Consider the following 14,401-nt stretch of genomic DNA (forward strand, 5'->3'; position numbering starts at 1 on the left):
CTAATTGGGATGGCCTCACGAATTTTAATCATGTTTGGTTTTTGTTGCTGTTGAATTGCATGTGATTTGGTTCTTAGTCCCCTGCACGTGTAGGTTTTCTTGCCTCCTATATTAAATATTTCCATTTTGTAATATTTTTATCTTCTGTCAATGGTTGGTAACTTCACATGTCATGACCTAGTTGACCTGCTCTTCTTTCTACTACTTATGTTACTTAATATTTCAAAAAAGAACTACAGGAAGTCTGCAGTCTAGGAATTAACAGTGGTAAATGCATGAGAGTTATGTGGTACAGTCTTCTCAGATCCTTCAGCACTAACTGGATGTAATTGGAAAAGTTGCTTAACTGCTCTGAACCATGCCTTCCTCATTCACAAACATTAGGGTAAAAATAGCTAACATAGCTATTTAAAAATAGCTAATAGGGTATAAGTTGAGGAAATTTTTGTTCCTTATGGACTCAAACCGATAGTGTACATGGATCTTTTTGTTCAAAAAGCATTTTGTTTCACTCAGTGTTTATTAAGCCCTCATTTTCCTATCCCATTTTGGGAAATTTGGCCTGTTAACCTTTTTCAACACTTACAGGAAATGTTATTCTCAGTCCACAGGTTCAAGAACTTGGTTATTGTACAGATTGTGTCATTCAATTTATGTGACACTCAATAATTCGATGAGCTCCATAACCAAGAAAATTCTGTTATTCAGTCATGTTCTGGGGCTGAGAGCTTATATGTACCAGAAATTGTCATGTTATATATGTTTCATAATTGGAAAGTGCCTTTCTCGCTCAACAATTTTCCATTATATTTAGAATACAAGCCAAATTCCTGTGTGTGGATACTTAAGCAATGTGGGATCTGGTCCATATTCAATTTTCCATACTTCATCTCATGTTGCTTTTCCCCAGTGTCACCAGCCTCTTGTGGTGAGGTTCTGCCTAACTCAGAAACTTATTACTTGTTTTTTCTATTTGATGGACTCCCTCTAGCTCTTTGTTTGCTTGAATATACTTCTCTAGATGACTTCCCCAGGGAGACTCTGCCATTCTACCGCAGTATTCCCAACTTCCCCTTTAATCTTTACTATCTCACTAAACCTTCTGTTTGCTTCACAGGAGGTTATCACAATTTGTAATTGGGCTTCTGGATGTTTATATGTACACTGTTTGTCTTTCGCCCAAGTTCCAAAGAGCAGACACCCTAATGTTGTTCGTCAAATTACAGCCATCTCTTACCAGGGTACTTGCCCCTAATTGTTGCTCAATGTATGTTTGTAGATTGAATGAATTACCCCACCCTGGCAGATTTATTATCCCCATTTCATAGATGAGGAAACTTGGAAGTATTAAGCAGCAAATATTAGACCCTTAGTAAGTGGCCCACCTCCTCTTGAACCCAGGTCCCCCAGACCCCACATGTTTCTCTCAGCCTTCATACCCCAGGTGTACTCACAGATTGTCACAAAATGACATGGCTGTGGAGAAAGATTGAAAACCTGAGCTCTGGATTATATGCAGTAAACAGGTGAGGTGAGAAAGTGATTTTGAAAAAAGTCAAATCCATGCTCTAGAGGAATATCTCTACTGTCTGACAGTTCCCAGAATGTCAGACCCACATCAGAGCCCACATCATGAGCCCCTAAAGGACAGAGGAGCCTGCCTCATTCCTCTGGGGAAAGAGGAGCTCCTGATCGTTAACACTTGAAAGCTGAGGCTAGTCCTGAAGTTGATAGTTCCACAGCAGGGAGCCTTTAATATAAAGCCCATCCTTCATTAGCGATGCACAGAATAAGCTTCGCAGCTCTTTCTCAAGACCGAAAAGGGAAAATATTCTTTGGAAATCTGCATTTTTCTTAGTCGTGTACTTCAAGAGTGCCCTGGACAGCTATCAGTCTAATCACGCTGTACGGACAGATCCTGCCTACGTGAAGAAATGCTTCCCAAATTAGGACTGCAGAGCCCTTGCATGGGAATTTGGGGAAGTGCTCCTGGAATAGACAATTTCTGAGTCTACACAGCAGATCTAAGAAAGCCAAATCCTCAGGCTGGGCCTGGTAACCTGCATTTTGGCGCAGTTTCTCACAATTATTCTCCAGTTACATTGATACCTAGAGGCTGATTGACTTTTTCAGCCTTCTCTAGATGTGCTAGCCCATTCACAAGCCAGTTTTTATGTTGGCACAGAGTAAGTACAATCTGTCTCATAGTTTCTCAAGAAAACTAAAATGGCTCCCAATCACTGTGTACATTAAAATGGTAAAGGAATTGATCCTCTTTCCCTGCCTCTGTCAATATGCCCCACGCACAGGAGAGGTTCTGCTGCATCTTGCAAACATTCTGCTCTTTCCGCAGCATCGATACTTTGCTTTTGGTTTCAAATAAGTGTGCAAAGAAATATTTAGAAGACTTTCCTCCTGTTTGCGTCAGTTACTGCCATAGTTCACTACATCATTGTCTGAACCTTTCCTTCTTTAACTTTCCCAAAATATTAAGTTGGTAAATCTAAATGTTCATTCATTCATTTATTTTGTTAACCTGCATCAAGCACCTAGTAACCAACTACTCTGAATATCTCAAGGGCTGAACCTGTGTCTTGCACATTGCTGAGTCCCTAGGAACTAACATTATCCAAGTCAGAAACTCTCATTAAAAAAATGAAAACCACCACCCATAACTGCAACAATTGGTTAAGTGCTATAAACAAGTATGTATAAGGGACAATGATATCAAGCAAATAAGCCCAAATTAATGTATTTATTTCTCCACAGAGTTGTAAACACAATGATGGTGGAAACCACAGGTTGCCCATTTCTGAATGTTTAGGATTTAGTTGACCACCCAGCATATTGTAGATTCTCAGAAAACAATGGCTGCATGAATAAGTACAGGAAAATAGGAAGTGGATAATTACGTGGCCAGTGAGATGGAGTTAAGGTGAAACCATCCCAGACAAAGAGAACAACATGTACAAAAACCAGAAAGAATTTTCAGAGGATTCATCCAAGGGTTTCAAAACAATGTCTGGGCATGGCTGGAAAGCAGGCTGTGTGGCTTTCCCACACAGTTCATGTTCCCCTTTCTCCATCGTCCTTGGAATTCTATTGCTAATCTATTCCTCTGTCCAGATTAGGACTCAGAGGATCAAAATTAGCTGTGATAAGGAGCCTCTTCCATGCTGCATCATTGTCCTCCCTGTCTTCTCTAGACCAAAGTGGTGAGGTGTGTTCATAACTGGCATCCACAAAGATTTATTATTTTAAGATTGGTCATGGGTTTGTTAGAAGTAACTCCTAATCATGGCAATTGCACTGGCATGGCAATCTGCCCCTGGTGGCAGATAATCACCATGGTTCAGATTCTGGCTATGCTACTTGCATGCTCTGTTTTCTTGAACAAGATTTTTTTCTTGAACAAGATGCTGAAAGTCTATGAGCCTCAGTTGATTCATTTGTAAAATGTGGGAAATAATACTTCACAAGATGGTTAGAAACGAAGTGAATGGCAAGCAAATAGATTTCCCAATACGTTGTTTTCCCTCAACTAATATATCTCCCTCCCCCTCAATGTTGTAAAATCAATAATTGTAATCCCAAAAGGAACCCTGGGATTTGGAACCCATAGTAGCTTTTTTCCCCTATTTGCTTTACTGTCCTTTCTCAGCAGTGATGGTAAGTAGATTTCCTGAACTTAACAATGTTCTGATGTTAAGTCCAGTTTACTTTCTGCATGTTTCTTTAATATGATTATGTTTCCACTGCTCTATGTTGTACCACTGCGTCTATCTAAAAGATAATATTTAGTGGAACTTTACTAGAGGTGGGGCACCTGGATGATTCAGTCAGTTAAGCATCCGACTTCGGCTCAGGTCATGATCTCCATTTAATAAGTTTGAGCCCCGCATCAGGCTCTGTACTGAGAGCTAGGAGCCTGGAGTCTGCTTCAGATTCTGTGGCTCCCTCTCACTCTCTCTCCCTCTCTCTCAAAAATAAATAACCATTAAAAATTTTTTTTAAAAAAAGAATTTTAGGGGCGCCTGGGTGGCGCAGTTGGTTAAGCGTCCGACTTCAGCCAGGTCACGATCTCGCGGTCCGTGAGTTCGAGCCCCGCGTCAGGCTCTGGGTTGATGGCTCAGAGCCTGGAGCCTGTTTCCGATTCTGTGTCTCCCTCTCTCTCTGCCCCTCCCCTGTTCATGCTCTGTCTCTCTCCCAAAGATAAATAAAAAACGTTGAAAAAAATTAAAAAAAAAAAAAGAATTTTACTACATGTTAAATTGACCTGAGATGAAATCGACGCTTTTGTTTCATAAGTCATTAATTATCATATATGTATATGTCCTGTTATATTTGTGTATGTCATATTATCCCCATGTCTCATGTGTTCCCAGCCAGCTTTATGATGACACACCATAGAGCAGAACGAAAAGAAAAGGAAAAGGAACAAACACAGGCAGGCAAAACTGCAGGCAGATCTGAGGACCCAGAGGACCAGCCAAGAATATATATATATATATATAAATGGAGAGGAAGAGGGAGAGAGGGAGAGAGAGTTACAGATGGAGCATCCTGGAGGCTCAGAAAGGAAAAGAGAATTGAGTCTCGTTTCTGCTTGGGGTCTAGTGCACATGTACTGTTAGGCATCCAAGAACTGGTCAGACCAAGAACATGGTCCAACTGTCCTTCATTAGTCACTCATTCCCTGAAGTAGTGGTCTTGCCATCATGGTGTTGGGAGTCAGTGGTCTTGGAAAATGGTTTGTCCATTACAAGGGGGACATATGTTATTTGTATGAAAAGGTATGTGTAGAGCAGGGTATGTGTGCAGGTCCTAGCAAGAATAGAAGCGAGAAAAGAAGCAAAGGAAAAAAAGGTTTTTTTTTTTTTTATGGGGTCCCTTTAGTTTGCCTGTCTCAAAGGTACACACACACACACACACACACACGCACACACACGACTAGGATAAACTTGTAGTGAAAGTAAAATAAATATAAAGCATGAAACAAAGGTAGGTGTAAGGTCAATCTTCAGATCATTTCTTTAAGGCTCTCTAAAGCAGCCAGAGCGGGGTTGCCAATGCTAAATTCCAAGGATCTAATGGGAACCAACAAGTCTAGTTACAAAACTTAGATCCTACATGACACAAAAGAAATACAAGTTATTTAGGAAATCTGATGTGCTTGTTATGAGGCTCTAGTAGCAGTGTTCCCACCCTTTTCCATATCATTAGAGCAAAAGGAAAATGACAGATCTTTAAGGTGCACAGTGATAAAAATAGATAAGGTTGTACTTAGCCAGAGGATGAGCCCTGGGGCTTTGCCATATGTCCCAGAAGACTGACTGAACTAGTATTTTGATCTACAGCCAAGTTCACTAGTGTGCCCTGGACACTGGTTGAAAACTCTATTACAGAAGACATATTGTTGACAAATTTTCTCAGGCCTCAGTACAACTAAGGGCTATATTTTCTTAAGACTGACTCTTAACAAAGTCCTTTAAGGCAAGTCCATGGAACAGCAAAGCCCAATTCAGTATAAGCAATTCCATCAGAGGCTAAAAGATTATGGCCTAGGTACCTGGATTTGTGATTGTCTGGCTAGGTCGAGAGAGAAAATTTACCATATCTCGAGAAATGAATGGATTGCTTATCTTTCAAGGAAGTTAAATCCCCTCTACTTGATAAAGCCTTGAGTAATCAGGAAATGAAGGAGACTAATGGATTCGCCCAAGATGAAAATTGACACCCACATGCAAGTCTCGGGGAAAGTGAATTTCCCAGAAAAAAAACCTGCTTGGGTAATGTAAATCAGGCCTGGAAGGCGCCATTTGTATGCAAACAGACTTAAGTTAAGGATTTAGTGCAATTGCTTTCTGTCATTTGGATCACAAACAAGATGAACAGATTTAAAGTGAAAAGGCTTATCTATAAACCTGGTGGAAAATAGAGCTAGATCATTGTACAAAGAACTGAAGGGACTTAAAGAGAAAAGCAAACGTTTATCCAATAGTTGGGAAACAGGAAGATGAAGTTGGAGTACTTGGTGTTCTTTCCATTCTGATATCATTAATATTTAACTCTTTCTGTAAATGCCTAATTTTTAAAATGTTTGTAGTTGTTTCCTTGTTTATTTACTGCTCAATTATATTCACACATAACACCGAGGAATAGAGCAGAGAGAACTCTATAGGCATTTATACTCCACTTTTGGGACCTTGTGCTTTATTTTTTATGGTTTAGTGATCTGTCAGTGTAAGATAGGAAAAACGTGTTCATTGGCTGGTTGTAAATTTTATGGTCAAAACACCTCTATCACATGTTACTTGTAAGGTGTCTTAACTTGTACCTGGGTTTAAAAGAATATGGATGTGACTGACTTAAATGGAGACATTTTACCATTGTCAAATCCAATAGTAGCCTCAGGCTTAACTCTTGTGAGGCCAAGTCAAAAGGAACCCATCCAAGGTGGAGCATCTTGGTGGGAAATCTAAGGACTGGTGGCAATTTCCATGAACAGGAAACAGGCAAGGAAAAAAAGAATAAGCAATGGGGACTACATCGTCCATTCCCCATATGAAAACAGTAGACGAAATTGGTTAGGGTTTTTTGTTGTTGTTTGCAAGGGAGATAAAAAAAATCCTATCCAAAATGGAGTAAGTCCTATGGAGATTTGTTGACTACCATAACCGATAAGATCAGGGCTTACTATTGCATTCTCCTTGGAAACTCTGTACAAGAGTGGTTATTACAGATTCCCATCATTAAAAGTGCCCACTGCTTAAAATACACATTAACAGTACTGATACATCATGATGATGTATGGTTTCAGTGATCCTAGCAAAGTCTTTATTTATAATAAATATCATTTTTATGATACTCCTAGACCCTCACCCTAGGCCCATGTTCTCCTGAAATACATAATTTAGAGTTGGTTTGACAAGGTTGATTTAAATGACCAATGAAACCATTACAAGGATGAAAAAAAAATTTCAAAGTAGATTACAATAGGTCAGCCCAACAAGTCTGGTTTATACACAGCTTGAAAAAATTATTCCTGCCCAACAGCCCTCCTCTAATTCATTACCAAATGAACATCCTTGGGTTCATTTTTCTGATTTTGTTTAATAGAAATATGAAATTAATAATCTTTTATAACAGAAAAGGAGCTGAACTCTTGAGGGATAGCACACCTTGTTTTCCTGCTGTTTGCTTTATTGCACTTGACAGATACTGCGTTTTGTTTGTTTGTTTTTTACAAATTCAAAGTTTGAGGCAACCCTGCATCAAACAAATCTATCGCCCCATTTTCCAACAGCATTTGCTCAGTTCAAATCTCTGTGTCACATTTTGATGATTCTTGCAATATTTCAAACTTTTGCATTGTTTTTATATTTGTTATGGTGATCTGTGATCAGTGATCTTTGATGTTACTATTGTAATTGTTGAGAGGCTCCATGAACTAATCCCAGGTGAGCCAGTGAATTTAATCAACAAATGTGTGTGTTCTGACTGTTCCATTGAATGGCCACTCCCTTGTCTCTCTTCCTCTGCTGAAGCCTCCCTATTCCTTGAGAAACAATATTGAAATTAGGCCACTTAATAACCTGCAATGGCCTCTAACTATTCAAGTGGAAGGAAGAGCCTCATGTACCTCACTTTGAATCAAAAGCTAGGAATGATTAAGCTTAATGAGGAAGACATTTCAGAAGTCAAGACAGGCTGAAATCTAGGTCTCTTGTGCCAAACAGCCAAGTTGTGAAAGCAAAGAAAACGTTCTAGAAAGAAATTAAAAGTGCTGCTCCAGTGAACACATGGAGGATGAGAAAGCTGAACAGATTTATTGCTGATAATGGACAGTGTTTTTATGTCCTGGATAGAAGATCAAACCGGCCACAACATTGCCTTTCGCCAAAGCCTAATCCAGAGCATAGTCCTAACTCTCTTCAATTCTGTGAAGTCTGAGAGAGGTGAAGAAGCTGCAGAAAAAGAGTGGAAAGTTAGCAGAGGTTGGTTCATGAGGTTTAAGAAAAGAAGCCATCTCTGTAACATAAAAAATGCAAGATGAAGGAGCATGTGCTGATGTAGAAGTTCAGCAACACTGAGATAGGACCCTCTACCAACAAAATGATTATACCTCACTGAAAGCTCAGATGATGGCTAGCATTTTTTTAGCAATAAAGTATTTTTTAAATTTTCATTTAAAATATTTTTTAAAGTCTATTTATGTTTGAGAGAGAGAGAAAGAGAGAGAGACAGAGTACAAGTGGGGGAGGGGCAGAGAGAGAGGGAGACACAGAATCTGAAGCAGACTCCAGGCTCTGAACTGTCAGCACAGAGCCCGATGCGGGGTTGAACTCATGAACCATGAGATCGTGACCTGAGCTGAAGTCAATGCTTAATTGACTGAGCCACCCAGGTGCCCCTGCAAAAAAGTATTTTTTAAATTAATGTATGCACATTGTTTGTTTGTTTGTTTGTTTTTAGACACGCTATTGAATACTTAATAGACTACAGTATAGTATAAACAACTTTTATATGCACTGGGAAACCAAAAAATTCAGTCCACTCACTTTATTGCGATATTTGCTTTATTGTGATGGTCTGGAAGTGAACCCACAATAACTCTGAGGAATGCCTGTATATAAAACTCATTCCAAAGCTAGCTTGAATTAAATGTTAAATAATATCATAAAAGAAAAATCTACCAATAAATAGCTGACTCTTATAATGAAAATGAAATTTTCCATCACTATCCCTTTTTTCCTTTTATTGAAGGGGCATTCCCTGCACACTTATTAAATTTGTATCTTAAAAACATTTTTTTGACTTTTAATCTCTGAGACAAAAATGTTTCCTATTTTCCCCATAGCAATGTATACTTGAGGTTATGAATTTATATAAATCTCCTCCATCCCTTAAAATTGGTCTTGTGAAATTCAATCGAAGAAATACCCCCACATTCAGTTAAATTATAGAAAAGAGACTGAATTACACCATAGCATTTAAATTATTTAATGATTTACTGCTAAATTGATTTAGTCACGAAATAGCAAGCTCCTCTCAAAAGGTATTTCCCTGGTTTGCAACATGCACCCCTTTACTTGATACCCATAATCCTGAAAGGCAAATATTGCCATCACCTGAATCAGATTTCTTCCCAGTTTACGCATTATATAAGGAAGCCTAGAGTCCAGTTCAATTACTAATCTTATTTTGCAGTCTCTCAGACCTAACCTCAATGTACAATATACACATCTTCCAGGCACCATTGCATCAAGCACACGTCAGCTGTCACTTATTGGGGCCATTAACCAGACAAGTCCAAAATAAAACTCAGAACAGAGAGGACACATCATGCATTCTATAAATTGTGTGTTCTGAGAACCTATTAAAGCTGACAGGGAAGGGAGCTTGTGATTGGTGAGCACCTGATTACACCTTGTACTTTATTCCCTGTTGACTTTGGTTATGCCATACCTTTCCATTTCCTAGAGAAATAAATTAAAAGTCAGAAGTAATTTGCCTGATGGAGGGTGCAGGTGGAATTTTGCTCAGAAGAGCCTTCGCACACTGTGAAATCCAATTTAACCCCTTGATGGGGGATAGCTTATTTTCTTTTGTTGACAGCTTTGTGGCAGCTAAAATAGGGACCTGATTAAATAGAGACAGTGAGAGATTGAGGTCTTGTTCTAACAGCAGGGGGATCAAGGCCTCTAATCTTATCTCCCAAAACCCTGAGATGAACTGACGATGTAGGCAGAGAGAAGTCCAGCTATTTTGTGCAATGGGAGGGGGAAATAGTAAGAGACAACATGTGCAAAGAGGCATCAGCAACCGTTGCAAAAAATACGTCTCAGGAATCGAGAATAAGTCTAAACTGTACACTGAAAGAAAAAAGGAAAAAAAAATTACTAAGTTAACAGTTTGAAAAAAACCCCTTCTTAGCGTTTCATCTTCTGCTAATAGTTTCTTAAGGACTGGGTGCTGTTTATTGGCAAAAATGTGATTTTTAAACGCATTGGAGATACTACAATTTTATTTTGTTTGATGTGTGTGTTGCAGTTAGGTAATAAACTCATTACCTACATATTTACCACAATTAAATGAAAACTCAACAGACATGTGATGTCTGCCTCATTAGTTCAAAAATATTGTATTGTGGATCCACCAAGTCGTGTAGACAGTTTTCTTCAGGTATCGATAATAATTTGTCATCAATTTGTCTTGCCTATCTTGTTCAGAATGTAGAACATACATTTTAAAACTTGCTGGCTGTTGTGCATTTTCAAATTTCAGTAGGTCTCAGTCTAAGCAAGTGCTTCCACTGAGGATTTAATCTGGAGAAGTAGAATCTAACAATTGTGGCTCTTTCAAAGAATACTGAAAATCTTATTTTCCAACTAGGGTTACATGCTTGTTTTCTACCTGGCTTTAGCTGGGATGAAATGTTTGCCTTCATGTATTTTCTGCATTATGTTCCTGTAAGGCATTTCTATCTACCATATCTAATTTTGTTGGTTAATTGATGGGGTTGGAGGTTGAGTCAGGTCAAAATTGTTTATGTAGGTTCCTTATAATACCTGTAGATTGTGAATAAATATTATACAGATATAGATATAGAATCAGATACAACACACACACACACACACACACACACACACATCTGGTCCTCAGATATGAGGACTATTTTCTTAAGTTTATGTAAGCATTTCCAGCTTAAAGGATCTAAGAAGTCCTGGGGAGTGTGAATGGAAGCTCACAGAGAAACAAGATGGTTGAAATAGCATTTCCTGAACTAATTTTACCGTGGAAACATCTCTCAGCTCCAATATGTTGGAATATACATATTCTTCTGTATATCCAAAAGTCCTTCTACTTTAGTGACATTCAGACCCTAAAATTTCCTCTAAGTAGGCCTCCATGTCCCCTAACCCACACTTATAAATCAGTCACACACAGATATAGGCATGGAATCATTACTCAGGTGAAGTGTACTTCCGTTAACTTTAAACAGAGCAAAGATCAATTTTATTTAAGCAAAAAATGAATTTATTTGGAAATAGCAGAGGAATCACAATTCAGGATGAGCAAGCTCTGGTGAACCATAGTCAAGTTTGAAGAGACCAAGGCAAGGTCAGCTTGTATTAGATTTTATGAGGAAACTGGGGAGGGGTGTTTTGAACAAAAGTGTATTGGAGAAGAAAAAAAGTTTGAGGTTACATTGGCTTCAGGCAGTGCTTAGTGTGTTGTTGCTGAGACAAAGGGATTTTCATTTTCTTAAAGTCAGGAGATACAATCCCTATGTGAAAAATGCCCTCCCTTGTTGAAAGATTCTTATCTTTCTCTCTGCTGGATTATTCAGGCTGCAAGGTGTCATGCATGTGCGAGAGCGCCCCCTTCAGGCATTCCAGACTCCACTTTTTTATTTTATTTTATTTTATTTTTTATTTTATTTCATTTTATTTCATTTCATTAATTAATTATTTATTTATGTTTTTATTTTATTATTTCTTTTTTGAGAGAGAGAAAGCATGAGTGGGGGAGAGACAGGGAGAGGGAGACCCAGAACTTGAAGCTGTCAGCACAGAGCCTGACTCGGGCTGAACTCACTAATTGTGAGATCATGACCTGAGCGGAAGTCTGGTGCTTAACCAACTGAGCCATCCAGGTGCCCCAGACTCTTAAATGAGGCTTCCTTTATTAATTTTCACACTTCACGACACATTTGTACTCTTCTCTAATATACTTTTTACTTTCCAAGTCTCTTGGGCAAATCTCCTCTTCTCACGTGGGCTTTCAAGTGTCTCCACTTTAGTTCTTTCTATTTTCAGCTTTATTTTTCAACTATGAATATTTCCAGAATAAGCGAAATGACTTTATGGGAAATCTATCTTCCTGAAGATTCTCTTGTGGTAATTTGGGAGTATGCATACATTTCTACCTTTATTGGTTTTGTTCAGTGATTTGGCAAAAGGGCAGATTAGGTACCACAAGCACCTTGGGCTCATGCTATTGAGTGACAAGGGTGAAATAAATGTCAGAATGTCAAACACAGGGCTTCCATGACTTGACCAAAATAGGTGAGCTAAAGTCCCAGAGTATCAGGAGGTCTGAGATGTCATAAAATAGAAAGTACAATTTTGATATTAAACAGTGTTTTGAATGTTGAGAGGTTGTGACATTTGCCTGAGCCTCAGTTTTCTTATCTCTCCAATGGGGATAGTCATTACCATCTCATAAAGATGTTACAGAATTAAATAAGATGAATTATGTAAAGTCTACATATTATAGGAACTTAATACCCATTCATTCCCCTCTTTTTTCCATTGTGTATGCCATTCTGGTTAAAGTCCACTTTCTTTTTATACCAAAGGATTTCTATGATAAAAATATATGCTCCAAATGCATTTAAAATTCCTATATGTCTTCTTTCTAGACTCAATACAGAAAAGGCTATACAAGTATATTTAATACATTTTCCTGAAGAAAGGTGGTTACTAAAAACAAACTTCTTAAATTATATTCCAACTCTCTTCAAGCATGCAGAGGTGAAAACATTAAAAACTGCATTTCCCAGAGTCCCTTGCAGGTAGGGGTGTGACTGGGTTTAGGTTCTGCCAATCAAATAAGACTGAATTGAATTTGGAACAACAAATTTAGCAGATAACTTTCTGCATTTAAGGCTTCCTGATTTTGTCAGGGGCAACAGCTCCTTTTGTAGCTTGTGATACAATGATTTATAAGAAAGAGATGTATCTGGTCATTTCTCATATATATTTGGTCTTCATGTTCATGGCTCCTGGCCCATACCTCACAAAACCCTTGGAATATTGAAAGTGTTGAGAGTGATAAATGTGTCTTTTGTTATGTTAATGAGGCAACTTTGGATGGCCCTTAAAGATAGGAGCTGGTTGTCAGTGGAGCTAACTATGTGATTGGAGGGTTAGGACTTTCAATCCTGAGAGGAAATGGGGGTTGCACTGATGGCCAATGACTAATTGTTTAATCAATCATGAGTATGTAATGAAGTCTCCTTAAGAATCCTAAAGGGTGGGATTTGGAAGAGCTCATGGGTTGACCAACCCATGGAGATTTGGGGAGAGTAGTGTGCCTGGAGAGAGTATGGAAGTTCTCTGGCTTTCTGCCATACTTTCCCCTATGTATCTCTACCCTCTAGCTGTTCCCTAGTTACATCCTTTGTAATAAACCAGTAATCTAGTAAGTGAAATGTTTCTCTGAGTTCTCTGAGCCATTCTAGCAAATTGATCAAACCCAAGGAAGGAGTTGTGGGAACCTCTGGTATAACCAGTCAGACAGAATCACAGGTAACAACTTGGCCTTGTGATTGGCATGCTGAGTTGGAAGGAGTGACTGGAACCTCCAATTTGTAGCTGATAGGTCTAAAGCACAGGTAACAACCTGGGTTTGCAATTGGCATCTGAAGTGGGAATGGGGGCACTCTTCCGGACTGAACCCTTAACTTATGGAATCTGATGCTATCTCCAGCAGATAGGTAATGTCAGACTGAGTTAAATTGTACGACAGCCAGTTAGGGTCCAGAGCATTGTTTTTTTGGTGTAGGGAACTCTCCCCTCATTGGAAATTGGATCTCATGAGCCCAAATTCTAGAATTATAGCCTCATTCTTCATTGTTGCTTTGGTAGTCACTACTGGAAACTCAACTAGGAATCTTTGTCTTCAGCCACCCACCAAAATTCTTTAAGCCAGGTTTTTTTTTTTTAATGTGATAAATCCCTCTGGTTAGTAAAGTGTATTCTATTCTCTGTTTTCTGACTGATATAGGAAATAGTAAGACTATCATAATTCATATAGTGGTTGTTCAAATGCTCAGAGAAGATGGAAGACAAAAGTATTTTTAGGGAAGAACCATAACACAGTTTTGAGAGGATAGTCTTGTATAAAATGTGGGAATGACTCCATTATTTTGGGGAATCTCAAGAGTTTTACTTTGCCAATCATATTTTCATCAAGTGTCTATTGAGTGGTTAATATGTGTCAGTCATAATGTCTTATTAAATTCCTAATGGGGAAATTGTTCTCCAAAATGCTTCTAAAGTCTTTTAGTTATTCTTAAAATAAATGAACAATGATACTGAAATACTATTGTGATGAGTAACTCAACCTTTTGTTTTAATGTATTTAAAATAGTATGCTTTGAGTCTTTCTCTATGGCAACATTCAGAATTACATATCAATGAATCTAGTTAAACAAATAAGATACTCATTTATATTATAAATATAGATAATAAAAATCCTTAAAATCTATATGTCACTTATGTTGAATTAAATATTGGAGTTTATGAATAAACTAGTTTTTTAATCTAGGGGAAGTGTTTCTCTATGAGTCATTTCACTTTTTAAAATTACATAGAAGAAAAAATTCTAAAAG

Source organism: Prionailurus bengalensis, chromosome E2 (assembly GCF_016509475.1).
Source record: "Prionailurus bengalensis isolate Pbe53 chromosome E2, Fcat_Pben_1.1_paternal_pri, whole genome shotgun sequence".
In the NCBI taxonomy this organism is placed as follows: domain Eukaryota; kingdom Metazoa; phylum Chordata; class Mammalia; order Carnivora; family Felidae; genus Prionailurus; species Prionailurus bengalensis.